Source organism: Motacilla alba, chromosome 2 (assembly GCF_015832195.1).
Source record: "Motacilla alba alba isolate MOTALB_02 chromosome 2, Motacilla_alba_V1.0_pri, whole genome shotgun sequence".
NCBI classification, from domain to species: Eukaryota; Metazoa; Chordata; class Aves; order Passeriformes; family Motacillidae; genus Motacilla; species Motacilla alba.
In genome coordinates, this window is record NC_052017.1 from 118184022 (window position 1) to 118196646 (window position 12625).

A 12625-nucleotide genomic window follows, 5' to 3' on the forward strand; every position below is an offset into this window, starting at 1 on the left:
GTTACAGTGTGCCTTTGTGACAGAAGGAGTTTTGAACACAAAAGTTTCATTTATTGGCTTACTGTTTTCTAGGTTATATTGATGTAGCCCAAATTTCTTCTCTGTAAAGAAATTTTATATCTTTGAAGTATCCAATACTGAAGCAATAAAATAGAAATGAAAAGAATTATAGTCATTCCATTGTTTTTAATTCTCTTCAGAGAAACTTAACGGTCCTGGGAATAATGAAATATAAATAAATATGCAAATAATAGGATTTGTCGGTATTGATTTTTAACCAGATGCAAGGAGAGACAAATCCAATTGTGTCTTCAAAAAATTTCTCCCTTTATTTATTAAAACCAAAAGTTACAAGGAGATTGTTTGATTTTCAATATGATGAGAATAAAAAATGAAAAGGTGATGTAAATATAAAACTATAAAATAACAAAATTGTTCTTAAAGGCATAATTCATAGTAAAACAAGTGATAGTCACATATTTGTCTTTTTAATATAAGTAAAGAGCATACTTTCTGTTTGTCCAAAACATTCCTACATTATTGCAGAACTTTAAAATATTATTGACTTAAGCATTTTCCTATTTTTGAATCTGTAAATGCTGACATTGAACTATGAAAGTAATGTTACATGTAATCCTTTCTTAGTCTTCCTTCACATTTCTTCTGATGAGTAGTTTCAGCTTCAAGTGTGTTCAGAAAATTAAAGTATTGTCCAGTAGGCTAGAAAAAATAATATTTGTATTATATAAATATGCATTTATTGTTTTAAATCATTATTACAAATCATTGTGTACTGTTTATGTGGAATGCAAATGAAGGCTAACTAATTTTATTCTCATATGTAATCTGTTGCCTAACTAAAGGGAAAACATGATCTTTGATATTGAGAAGATTAGCCATGCTTGCCATGTGCATGTTTTAGTTTTTTCATGTAGAAATATTCCTCTTGTTGCATATAGATTTCAGAGCACATGAAGGCAAATTAGCTGGTTTCATAGACACAACAGAAATGAGTGTTTGTCCTGCACATACTTTACAGAGATCTTGCCATTCACTGTGATAGTTCCCTGTTCTAGTACAAAGAAGTGACTAAACATTTATTTCCTTCAAACATTGAACTGTGAACCAAAGTCCTCATTTCTCTCCTACATGTTGAGAATACCATCACTCCCAATTAGTGCTTGCTGTAATGGAATTGCTTCCTCTTGCTCACCTGCCCCCTCTCTAAAAGATTATTTTGGCACATCACAGGAAAATGCTTTTTCTTGACATATGGATTACTCTATTTTTATTTAGGATATTCAGAAGCTGAGTGAATCTTTGTCATTTTTATGTATACAAATGAACTTTATGCATCATTTAGTTACTGTTTCAGGCTCTCAGTCAGTTTCTTAGAGTATAAATGACTAAAAGTAAAGGTGAGTTAATGTCTGTGGAGAGATAATTCCTCAGAACATCACAGATTTAATTATTCAATCACTATCACTTAACTGCAGAAGTACTCTAAGTAATGTTGAGGGTAGAGAAGACTTGTCAAGGTGTCTAACAATAGTTTCCAGACCTGTTTCTCCATTTGGCTGTATGGGGAAATGTGTCCGTGTGGGGGATTTTATGAAATGGTTTTCATGCTTACTTGGATGTCCTCAGAGGGATAGAAAAATCTTTTGACATATTTGAATATTTCTGAGAGGAACTTGTTTTCCTGGTGTTTTTCAGGAAATGGGTAGCAACTGGGTTATGTCAATCACAAATAATTTGGTTGAATTTATCATTGTGGGGTTCTTTTTTATGAATATTCACATAATGATTTGATAAAAGCAATACTATTTTGGGTGAAATTTGTTCTAAATATGTCTGGTTACCAGGTAAAATATTATTAAGGTCTCACAAAGCAGTAGTTATTTTTTTGTCTTTGAATATTAATTTTCTATTGATGTGTTCAAAAGCATTGGTGAAATGGCTTGAATAATACATTTGCTTAAGGAACCTAAAATTCTCAGTTAAAACTTCCAAATTCTTTAAATATTGTAGCTATACCACCTGTGACTTGGGAATTGTCTTTCTGATAGCCTGTTGTTTAGAATTTGCTTGAATTATATGGATTTGATTTCTTTATATTAGCCATAATTTATAGTTTGGAAATGAGGAACAGTTTGGCAAGAATTCACATCATATTGAATCTTGACATAGAGACATGCTCCATAAGAAATAGAATGTTAATCATATGGGGGACTTTCACTGGTGTGTTGGGAAGTTATGTCAGCCTTCTGAGCTTCTTGAACTTCTTAACCAGACTGTTTTGAAGTGCTCATTTCAGAAGGAACTTTGATTGTACCTAGATAATTGGAAAGGTCATTTGGGAGCTGAGGAAAGTGTTTCTGTGGATATGCTGAAGTATTCACTGTCAGATGTTACAAACTACTTCTTGTGTTTTGAGAAACTGAAGGGATGTTGAATTTGGAGGAATGCAATTTAATTGATATGACATAATTTTATGAAGGATCAAATGTATGTGTACACTAGTTTCAGTTTCGTATTTGTATCTGTAATATCGAAATTGATAAATTACTAAGTTTTGAAAATTTCTTTGAGCCTATGGATCACCTTTCTAATTTGTGTTAATTTTCAAAATATCAAGACTTTTCCATTAGGTCTGCATTCATTTAAAAAGCTGTATCATAATATCAGATATAATTTAATTTATGCACATTACCATATTTCAGGAATTTTAAAACAGATGAGGAAAAGGTGATAAGAAGGTAAGACACTGTGTTGATAACAAGCCTGATTTTAGTCTGCATCTCATGTTCAAGCTTATTTCCAAGTTCAATCATAATAGATTTTATCAGCTTGGCATTGCTCAGTTAAATAAGAAAAAAATAAAATGCAGTGATTACTTGCCATGTGTAATAGTGGTTTTTTTTTAAATAGAAAATTGTATCTTTAATGTGGTAACACATAATATTAAGAATCATATGTTGGTAATATATTAGGAATGCGTTTCTGAAGATGTGAATATTCTCATAGAATCTCAGTTTTGAAAAACTTCTGTGTCTTGAGAGAAGCAAGAAGCAAAATTACAGTAAATTTTAAGGTCGTTAAAGCAGCAGTGGTGAGTCGCAGATGATGTATCGTTCTGTTAATGTAAAAATGATATCTTGTTTTCTTTTATTACTGATGCTTTGATAAACATGTTCATATTCTGACTTGTTAGTGTTACTTAAATACCAGCTGCTTTTTACCCCTTAGGGTTATGGCTCTGGGAGAAGGGCTGAGCCTAACTGAATGCTATGAAAGCTTGTTTTTGTTGGAGAAGGTGATACTACTTCCTCCCCTGATCCTTCAGGCAGAGTTGTAGACTCCTGTTGTTTCCTCTAGATGGATCTTAATGCTTGAACCCTCTAGTGTGCCAAGGAAGCTCTGCAACTCTACCAACACATATTCAGGCAGTGCCATCTTAAATATAGTATTTTTCATGTGCATTTTTACCAGAGCCAGGTAAAAATCAGGCATTGATATCACTGGGAGTGGTAGAAAGCAGTAAGAGCACAGGAATAAATGGGACTTCACCACTGGAAACAAACTGTTGGAATACAGATCTTCATCCTTAGTGGTTGCAGGTTAGCACCTTGGTGTTTGACCTCGTTCATCCACCATTTGAGCTAACATTATTTCAGGGATAGTGAGGTTTGCTAGTGTGCCTGAAGAAAACCATGAATCACTTAGCCTTTTTGTGTCGACCTAACTTTTTTCTTGGTGCAATGCTGCCTGTTTCCTTTTGGCTTGAAATAGATCTTTCCTGCTGTTGGGGTTTTTTCTTTATTTTCTCTGTTCTTCCTGTTGATATGGTTTGTACCGTGGCTTTGTCTTTATTTCATTTTTAGGCTTTCTAACAGTTAAGTTGCCTGCAGTCTAGGAAATTAGTACAGATGGTTCTTTTTGAGAAGGAAATACAATAAATTAGTAATATATCTTCTGTGATACAATGTACTCTTTCCTGCTGCCTCCATCCAGCATATGATGATTGTGCTTCCTAATGTTTTGCATTTCTTTCACCCTTTTTTCCCAGCTCTTAGAGGAACATTTCATATCTGATGTTGAATTGGCTTTCCAGTGTAGAGCCTCTGACTCCCTCTTAGTCAGTGATAGTGTAGATAGAGTGGTTAACCTGCGGTTTTTATCCTCCACAGTAAAAGGACATACAGTGACTGCCAGGGGATGTGGTTCACATTCTGTTCCACTGCTGTGGATTCCAAAGTTAAAGATATCTCAAGATCAACCTGAGTTTCACAGCTCTCATTTTAAGGAGCTAAAACCCAAAAGGGAGAAACTTGGAATAGTTAAGATAAATTTTCAGTCTGTGGAGTCATCGAAAATTCCCCTTGAGTTCAACAGAGTCGTGATAAGTGTTAGTGTGTCTTGAGAAGCAGAATTGTCAGATAAAATTTTCTGATTGATTTTGAAAATGGTTTTAATATTCTGAAATGAGATATTCTAAAGAAATATGTCATTCATATCCAGAAGATAAAGTAGTGTTGAGTAAAAGCAAATGTATCTCCATGATGTTTAAGATACTAGGCCTGAACTAACATTGCATGACCTAACATGCTGTAATGCCTGATTTATTTCTAGGCAATAATCTTGTCCTGCAATATTCAATGAAAGTGTAGCAACCAAATGTATTACATGTACCACAAGACCATTTTCCATTTCAGCCAGGTCTCCATCTTGCATTGCAGAATGCTTGCACAAGTATTGCAGCAAGACCAAAAACCTAATTTTCTCCTTTCCAAACCAAATGCATGAGGAAACATAAGACAATGAACTCATAGGTTACACAAAGCAATATAACATTGCATTGTGTAACCTATGAGTTCATTGAATAAACAGCACCTATACAACATCTACAACTGCAAATGTTTTTCAGTAATCTAAACTTTATTTAAAAAGCATTTACTTCTCTTTATTGAAAAAAAGAAAAAAATACTGGAAAACTATGTGGTATATTTGAAACCTTATTAAATGATTAATCTATTGGAGGTGTTTTTGACATACCTGCTAGTTTATATGCTTGACCCAACTGGGGAGATAAAATTATAAAATTTTTTTCTACCCTCTTTGGAAAGATGTCAGTGGTATGAATTTAATCAATGAGTGAGGAAGAGCATGTACTGTCAGCTGCGATGCCATTGGTATGCTGATGGTATCCAGTTCAGTGTCTGCTTCTTGGAGTGTAGACAGTGCAGTCTTCCAGATGTCCCAGTGTCTGGCCAAAATAAGGAGAGTGATACAAAACAGATGGTCTTGTCTCAGGACCAAGCAGAGTTGATGCAAGATGATAGAGGGATGGGGCTGCAAAAAATGGCATAGCCTTGGTTGTTGGATGCCATGCTATACTCATTCTCATCCTGGATTCACAGTTAGCAGAAGCAACAAGGAGGGCAGTTTTCCCTTTGCAGCTGGGCAGAAGTTGAAGAGCAATAGCAAAGATCCACAGTATGTTTCTTCTAGTTTTTTTAGCTGAGAGCTTTGGTGATTATCATAGAATTACTTACATGGTTACTGTCTCAATCAGGACTTTAATGAACCTAGAGCTCACTAGGAACTTTCACATACAACATAGGAAATATCTGTTGCTCAATGTCCTTGTGCACACAGAGAGTTTAGAGATTTCATTGCTTTTCCCTGCCTGCCAAAACTATCCAGTCTGAGATCACTCATATATTAGTCCCTAAATTACCTGGAACTTTTCTAGCATAATATGTGCAATAGTGCCTGACTGAAAGGCACTTTTTCTGAAATGGTAGATGTGCTAGTTTATCAGTAGAAAATTTAGCTGTATAAGCATCATGCTTCTTACTTACTGTGGTTCTCTATCATGAAGAAAATTCTCTGGAGGACAAGTAAAATGTTTTACTTAAATAATTTTAATTAAAGAAAAAAAAAGTTGGGGAAATAGAGATATTTGCACTGTAGGAATTCTTGATGTGTGTAGGTTTATGAAAGAGAGCATACATACTGGGTCTCCAAAAATCTTTGGACAAACAGTTAAAAAAAAAAAAGCCCTATTGGAAGATTCAGTGATACTGGAAATGTTTGGCATAAGATTATTTGTAATTTTTATGCTTTGCCTCAACTTTCATTTTAATAAAAGGTGTATGAATTTCCACTGGCCTCTCAACAACCTAGCTAAGATTAATCCAGCCAAGGGACTGGTAGAGTAACTTATGTGGCTGCAAAGAGATAGGAATGCGGCACTCGGTGCAAAAATTGATTCATAAAATGCTAAACAGGATAATATTTTGTCTCATTGGCTGAAAATGCATTGTAGTGGCTCTGTGTTTTGTGAGGAATACTGAACTAATGAATTACTCATCTTAGCTCTTTTTTTTAAAACTTCATATAAACAGCATGCAAATTATCAGCTTAATTCAAAATAGATTTAATAAACAAAAATGGAAGCAATAATGTAATGTGAAATTCAGTATTACAGTTATATATTGTAAGGCACATCTGTATTACATTAACCAAATGCACTTCAAAATATTACAGCTGTCCCCCCTTTGTTAAAAAATAAAAAACCACAAACTGAAACCATTTAAATATACATTCTTTTCTAATGCTTTGATATTTTTGTTATGATTTAAGGGATTTAAACTTAGGGATTTAAACATGGCTTTTTCTATTATTATGAGAAAGCTTTTTTTGGTGGTTTTCTTTAAGAACGCAGAGTTGAACTGTGGCCCAAATTGCACACAACTGTTGTGGTTGCAGGAATGAGTGACATCAGAAATGGAGCTAATTAGAAATATTGATCAAAATTTGCTTTTAATTTTAAAAGTCACTTTACTTAAAACTTAAGTAAAAAAACCCAAAAAAACAAAAAAGAAAAAATTGCCAAGGGAAAGCATAGAAAGACATTCCTTTAGGTGCCTTCTGAACCCCAGAATTTCAGGTGGTTTTGTGTATTATGTCATTATGACCTTTTTGAGATTCCATATTATTACAGTGCAAGCACCGGTGTACAGTTATGGCAATTGCAGCTATGCATTGTAGAATGTGATGTAGCAAGTGAAATATTCTAAATTTTATTTTATTGGTAATGTGGAAGTAATTAAAATGCTCTGAACAATACTAGATTCCCACTAATGTAAAAAAGAAGTTTTAAAAATAATTCATTAGCACTGAATGAAACTTCCTAGTTGATAGCTTAGACCAATGAGTTTGAAATCCCTACTGGGAAGGAGCAACAATAGTTATTTAGTCAGTTATTGTTGCTGAACTGGTGGGTGAGCAGTGGTTATTTGGTGATATTAGATCCTTGGATTACCAGTAGGGAAATGATAAGAGAGCATAATACCAGTTCTTTTCAACTGTGATTATAGACTTTCTCATGTAAATAAAATGAGACCATAATGTGCTCTGAAGGCCCTGCCCTGCATGTAGAGACACTCTTGTCTCCTAAGTCGATGTTCCATCAGTCTTGCATGCAAGTTACTTGTTTTCAGTCAAAAATAGCTATCACACCTTGTGTAAAAAGGAGAATAAGCAGGAGCCCTGTGGGCCAGTCCTTCATGTAGTTTTCTAAGATACTGAACTGTTTAATGAAACTAGAACATCTTCATCAGAAAAGGCTACCTCCTATGTTCATTCCAATTCCAGCTGGGGGAAAATAGGATGAGGGAGATACTGAAGAAAGATTCCTTTCATTCTTGCTGATTAAAAGTGAGAACTCAAATCAATGACTCATATGTTTCAGTAGCTGAAACAATGCTGCTTTCTATACTCCCATGTTGGCTTTGTGAATTTTAGACTATGGAGTGAGATTCTTCTAGATTGGCTCTGACAGCTGATACAGGCAGATGTAGATGTGCAAAACCAAGGACTCAGCAGCATAATGTTTCAATTGGCTTTCTGTGCATCCATCAATGAAAGCACGAACGTTTAGGGAATTTATTGTCAACTTGAGATGCTTCTTAAGTAAGATGTCTTCAGAACATTGTGTTCAAAAATCTTAGATACACCTAAGGAGTGAAAGTCTGTTGATGTATTTATTTAGAATGATATTTGTATCAAAAGTCTGTGGCATGAGTCTGAACTAGGTGAAATTCTGGTATTTGAAGATGTTTATGGAAAAACATCTTAGAACATATGTACCAGACTAACAGCATTGTCTGCTCCATGACATTGAAAAAACAAAATGAGGTGTCCTGCAGTTAGTGTACTGCAGAAGATAACTCCAGTTTTGCATGTGTTGAAGGCAATACTTAAAATATCTTTTTCAGGAGTGGAGCATCAGATGTTCTCAGTTCATGATTCTTCCTTGTCTGAAAGCCTACTTTGTGCTTGCCCTAATATTTTGTTAGGAATTAATGTGTCTTTTTTTGGAATCTCATGATATCTGGCAAGATAATTTATCTAAAACAAAGAGGATTGGTTAACACTTTAAGACACATAAAAATATTACATGTAACGCTGCTTAGATTCCACGAGCAGAACTTCTGTCAGCAGTAGGATTTTGTTGATTTGAGTTTTTTGGGTTGTTTCTTTGTTTAGTTTGGGCTTTTTTTTTTTTTTTTTTTTTTTTTTGGTTGGTTGGGGGGGCTTTGTTTGTTTTCAAATGAGATTAGTAGAGCATACTAAGAGTCTGTGCTTCAGCCAATAACACCTTGACAAATCAATGCTATATACAAGGAATACATCAATGTCTACCACAATGTAAGAACACTACGCTGAGGAATTCCTTGCTTCAACAAATGAGACTTTATTTTACTGATGCACCGGGATTGCCTGGTGTCAGGCAAGAATATAAATCAGAATTCATTATCTGAATTTTTACTCTCACATGAAAACATTTAATGTTTTTCTTAGTATTAGACTGAACAGACAAACTGAGCTGCCATAGACTTTTTCCAGCTTTGAACCTTATACTTCTTGAAGTACTCCTGGGTAATTACTACATGTTTTATAATGGAGGAAGGAGACAAAAGTGACTGGATCATATAAAACAATACAACATATCTGATTACCTGAGCCTTCTATGCAACTAAGCTTTCACTGTATTTTATAGAAGTTTTGCATAAGAAGAGCTCTGTCCTTAAAGTGAATGGTGTGCAAGTCTTTTGTTTGTAAGATGATTTCACAATCTGTCATCCCAAGACAATAAGCAATCTTGCACAGTTTCTGGAATACTTGGCACTAGTGAGTGCCCCTTTCCCTCTCCCCATCCCTTCCTCAAAAAAAGAAAGTAAGTAAATAATTGTGAACAATGTCGTATTTAAAAATATGACCTTGTTATTGGGCTATATTCTTGTTTTGTTGAAGTAGGTAACTTTTCCCCCTTCCCCTTTTTGTTGAAATTTTCTATATAAAAAAGATCACAACGAATTAAGCTTAGCACAGCTTTGTTATTAATCTAGAAAACATCTGGTTCTCTGCTATGCTATATTACACTTGTGATCTTTATCTCACTTCCAAGTATTTTTGTGTATTGTTGTGGCAAAGCATAAAGATTGCAGCTGTATGAATTCCTTTTGGTAAACTGCTGATTTGAGGAAAATGCAAGGTTCTTTTTGCTTGGTTCACATGTAATTTTTAACACACAGAACATATTTAACGGAAATTGCCGTAGGACGAAAGCTGGGTCTTCACGTGCCCTTTCTAGAGAATAGCAGAGAGTGATAAGTCACAGAAATACAGTGAACAATCATACATTAAAATAGCAAACTTTTATTAGCATAAATGAGATTGTTTCATTTGCGTGAACGTTTAGCCTATCACTATACAAAGATAGATAACAATTTTCTAAGGATTTGAGAAGTTTCACTGTATTCTTGTCTTTCATGACAGAAGCAGTCACCAGCTTGGCTTTTCTTTCTCTCTTTTCTCTGTGAATTACCTCATTGCTGCTCAATAAAATCACAGAGCCACTCAGCTGTATCATCACTAGTTGGTCTAGCAAAGAATACAGAGAAAGAGAAAAGATTCAGTATCCAGACCCTGTAACTGTATTGACTTTCTAATGAAATCCTATTTTGCTAAGACTGGTTCTTTCCGATAGAAGCATCTGAACCTTTGGAGCTCTTTTTTTTTTTTTACTCTTAAAAAGCGCTATTGCATTCACTGATTGTATTTATTTTAATAATTTTCTTATTTGTGATCAAATATTTTTCTGCAAAGCACACATGAATTATTGAACAACATGCACATATACACTCTGAGTTTAGCACTAAACTTTCTGTATGATTCATTGTTTTACTGCTGCTAGGTTTTGTTGTTTTATTGTTTTGTTTGTTTTGGTTTTTTTTAATTAAAAACCTTCAGTAATGGACGGGGTTGATCTGGAAGATGGCATATAAACTTGGTTACCATCTCAAAAATTCCCATCCAAAGTTATGGGTATTACAAAACAGGCAGCTTCTCAAAGCCCAGTTGCTTTAGTGAGAAAATGTTCAGTATCTGTACTGTAAATCTGAGGTATCCAGAGGAAACTGAAATCATTCCATATCGATGCAGAGGTGCAGTAATGAAATTAAATCAAATGCTGCAGTTATTATTTGGATTTAGTAGATGGAGTTACACTTCCCTGTTTACTTGTATTATTAATTTTTTGTAGTTTGCCATGGAAAAGTTCCGTCCGATGTTGAATTAGATCAACTAAAATTCCTTGAGAAAAATAACAGTTGTATATGATGTAGGATTTTGGTATTTAAAATCTGCATTTTGTATGCACATTACTGCTGTTATTCTAACAGGATTTAACAATAAATCAATACTGCATACCATTCTGCCCACTTGTCTATTGGCTACTACTACAGGCAGCTCCTGAATCACATTTCTTGCACAAAGTTTCACTTAATTTTCTTTTGAGAGAAAAAGGCTGGTAGTTGACTCAAAATGACAAAAAGGCATGGATTTGATATCCAAATTCAAATATAAAAGGTATCATGGAAGGCAGCCTATATCAGTGCTTTGTTGAAACACTTGGCATCAGAGAGCCAAAAGTTAATCAAGCAGAGAACAGTTGAAAACCTTATTTAAAGAAATCACATCTGCTTAGTGGGAGAAAAACCTGAGGCATATGCTTCAATTTCTTTTAAGCTGTAATTCATCCAGTGGTTTACATCTGTTAAAAAGTATGGAACTTTTCACACCTCTTTAAAGCACAATTAAACTGTATTTATTTTAATACATAATGTGTTCCAAATATGTAATACCTTTTCTGAAATGACTCATAGGTGGTTGATTTCATAGCTTTCTATCATATAACCTTCCAGGTCCTTTGAATTAGTTTGTGTATTAACCATACATGAAATTTAAAGGAAAAGGTGTTGAAATGGTGTAAAATGATGCCAGAAACTTCACTACACATGTCAGTTTATATCAAGGCAACAAATTGGCTGGGGGGTGGTGGTGGGGTGGAGAGTTCTCTTAAGCAGTAAAATAAAATATTATGGAGAAGAAAATGTAGTTCAAGGACTTTGGTCACAAATTTTTCATGTGAGTTTAGCCTAGCTGTTTCTGATTGATTTTTGCTTCTTAAAATCCATGTCTCCCCAAAAGAGTGTTGTTAACAGGACATAATCCCGATAATCTGACCACATTGCCCTGAGTTTAAAGCACCATGGTAAGAATAGTGTCTATGAACTGAAGAGGACAACCAGAAGTATTTTCGGTAGATTTGGGGGTTTGTACCTTTTTCTTCTACATAGGAAAAGCAGCTTGGTTGTCCACTGTGTGTCCATAACGACTACTTGTGTATTTTAAATTCTAATGAATTCAATTAATTAGCCTCCTCTGATTTTAAAGTACTCTGTGACTTTTCCCCATCTGATATAGGGATTTAAAGTCTTTTTATACTTCCTGTTTCATTCAGATCCTTTAACATTAGGTTTATTTTGTAAACATAAATATATGAAAATGCATGTGTATAGAATATCAGAAATACATTTTAATCAGATTGTAACGTACTGTGTACCATAAACCTCATGCATCAGTCAGTACATGGAATAGTTACATGGACAGTATATGGTCATTTACTGGAAGCTAGCCAGTGCTTTGCTTGTTTACATTTCAACTAGAGTCTAATCAAGTTATAAACAACCAAAAATTGGGCTTTACAGATACATGAGGCGTAGAGAACTTGTGTTAGCAAAAAATATTTTGTGTTTTGTGTTAGCAAAAAATAAAGAGATTAATCTCAAAAGACTGGCCTGACTGTAAACCAGGAGAATTCATTTACAGTCCAACTCAGCTACACTATTCCAGTGTCATCTTGGAAAAAAAAATTCTCTGAGACCCTCTTCTGTCTCCCCTCAAAATTGAATGATTTTACAGACATTGAAAATTCAGTTTTTATTGTGAGTTGCCCATATTACAGGAATATGTTAGATATAAGTATGCATGTTATGGTCCCTTTCAATGTGATATACGTCCATTTCATATTTTGTGGGTTTAGCAGAACAGTTATTTTAGCAATATTTTTTCACTGCTAAGTGAATAGATGATGAAAAAAATACAGAGGAATAACATACATTAAAAAAATTATTTTTGTCTTCACTATGTCCAGTGTCAAATAGAGCTATTGGACAGCATCTCTTGATGACAAGTTTTTTAGAAATTAACC

The 12625-nt window shown here is 34.3% G+C and overlaps 1 protein-coding gene across 5 annotated transcripts in view; it reads left to right on the forward strand.

Moving 5' to 3' along the window:
* C2H8orf34 (chromosome 2 C8orf34 homolog) overlaps positions 1-12625 on the forward strand; it is a 147888-nt gene that overhangs the window by 82928 nt on the left and 52335 nt on the right. The gene's annotated exons all lie outside the window — the stretch shown is intronic.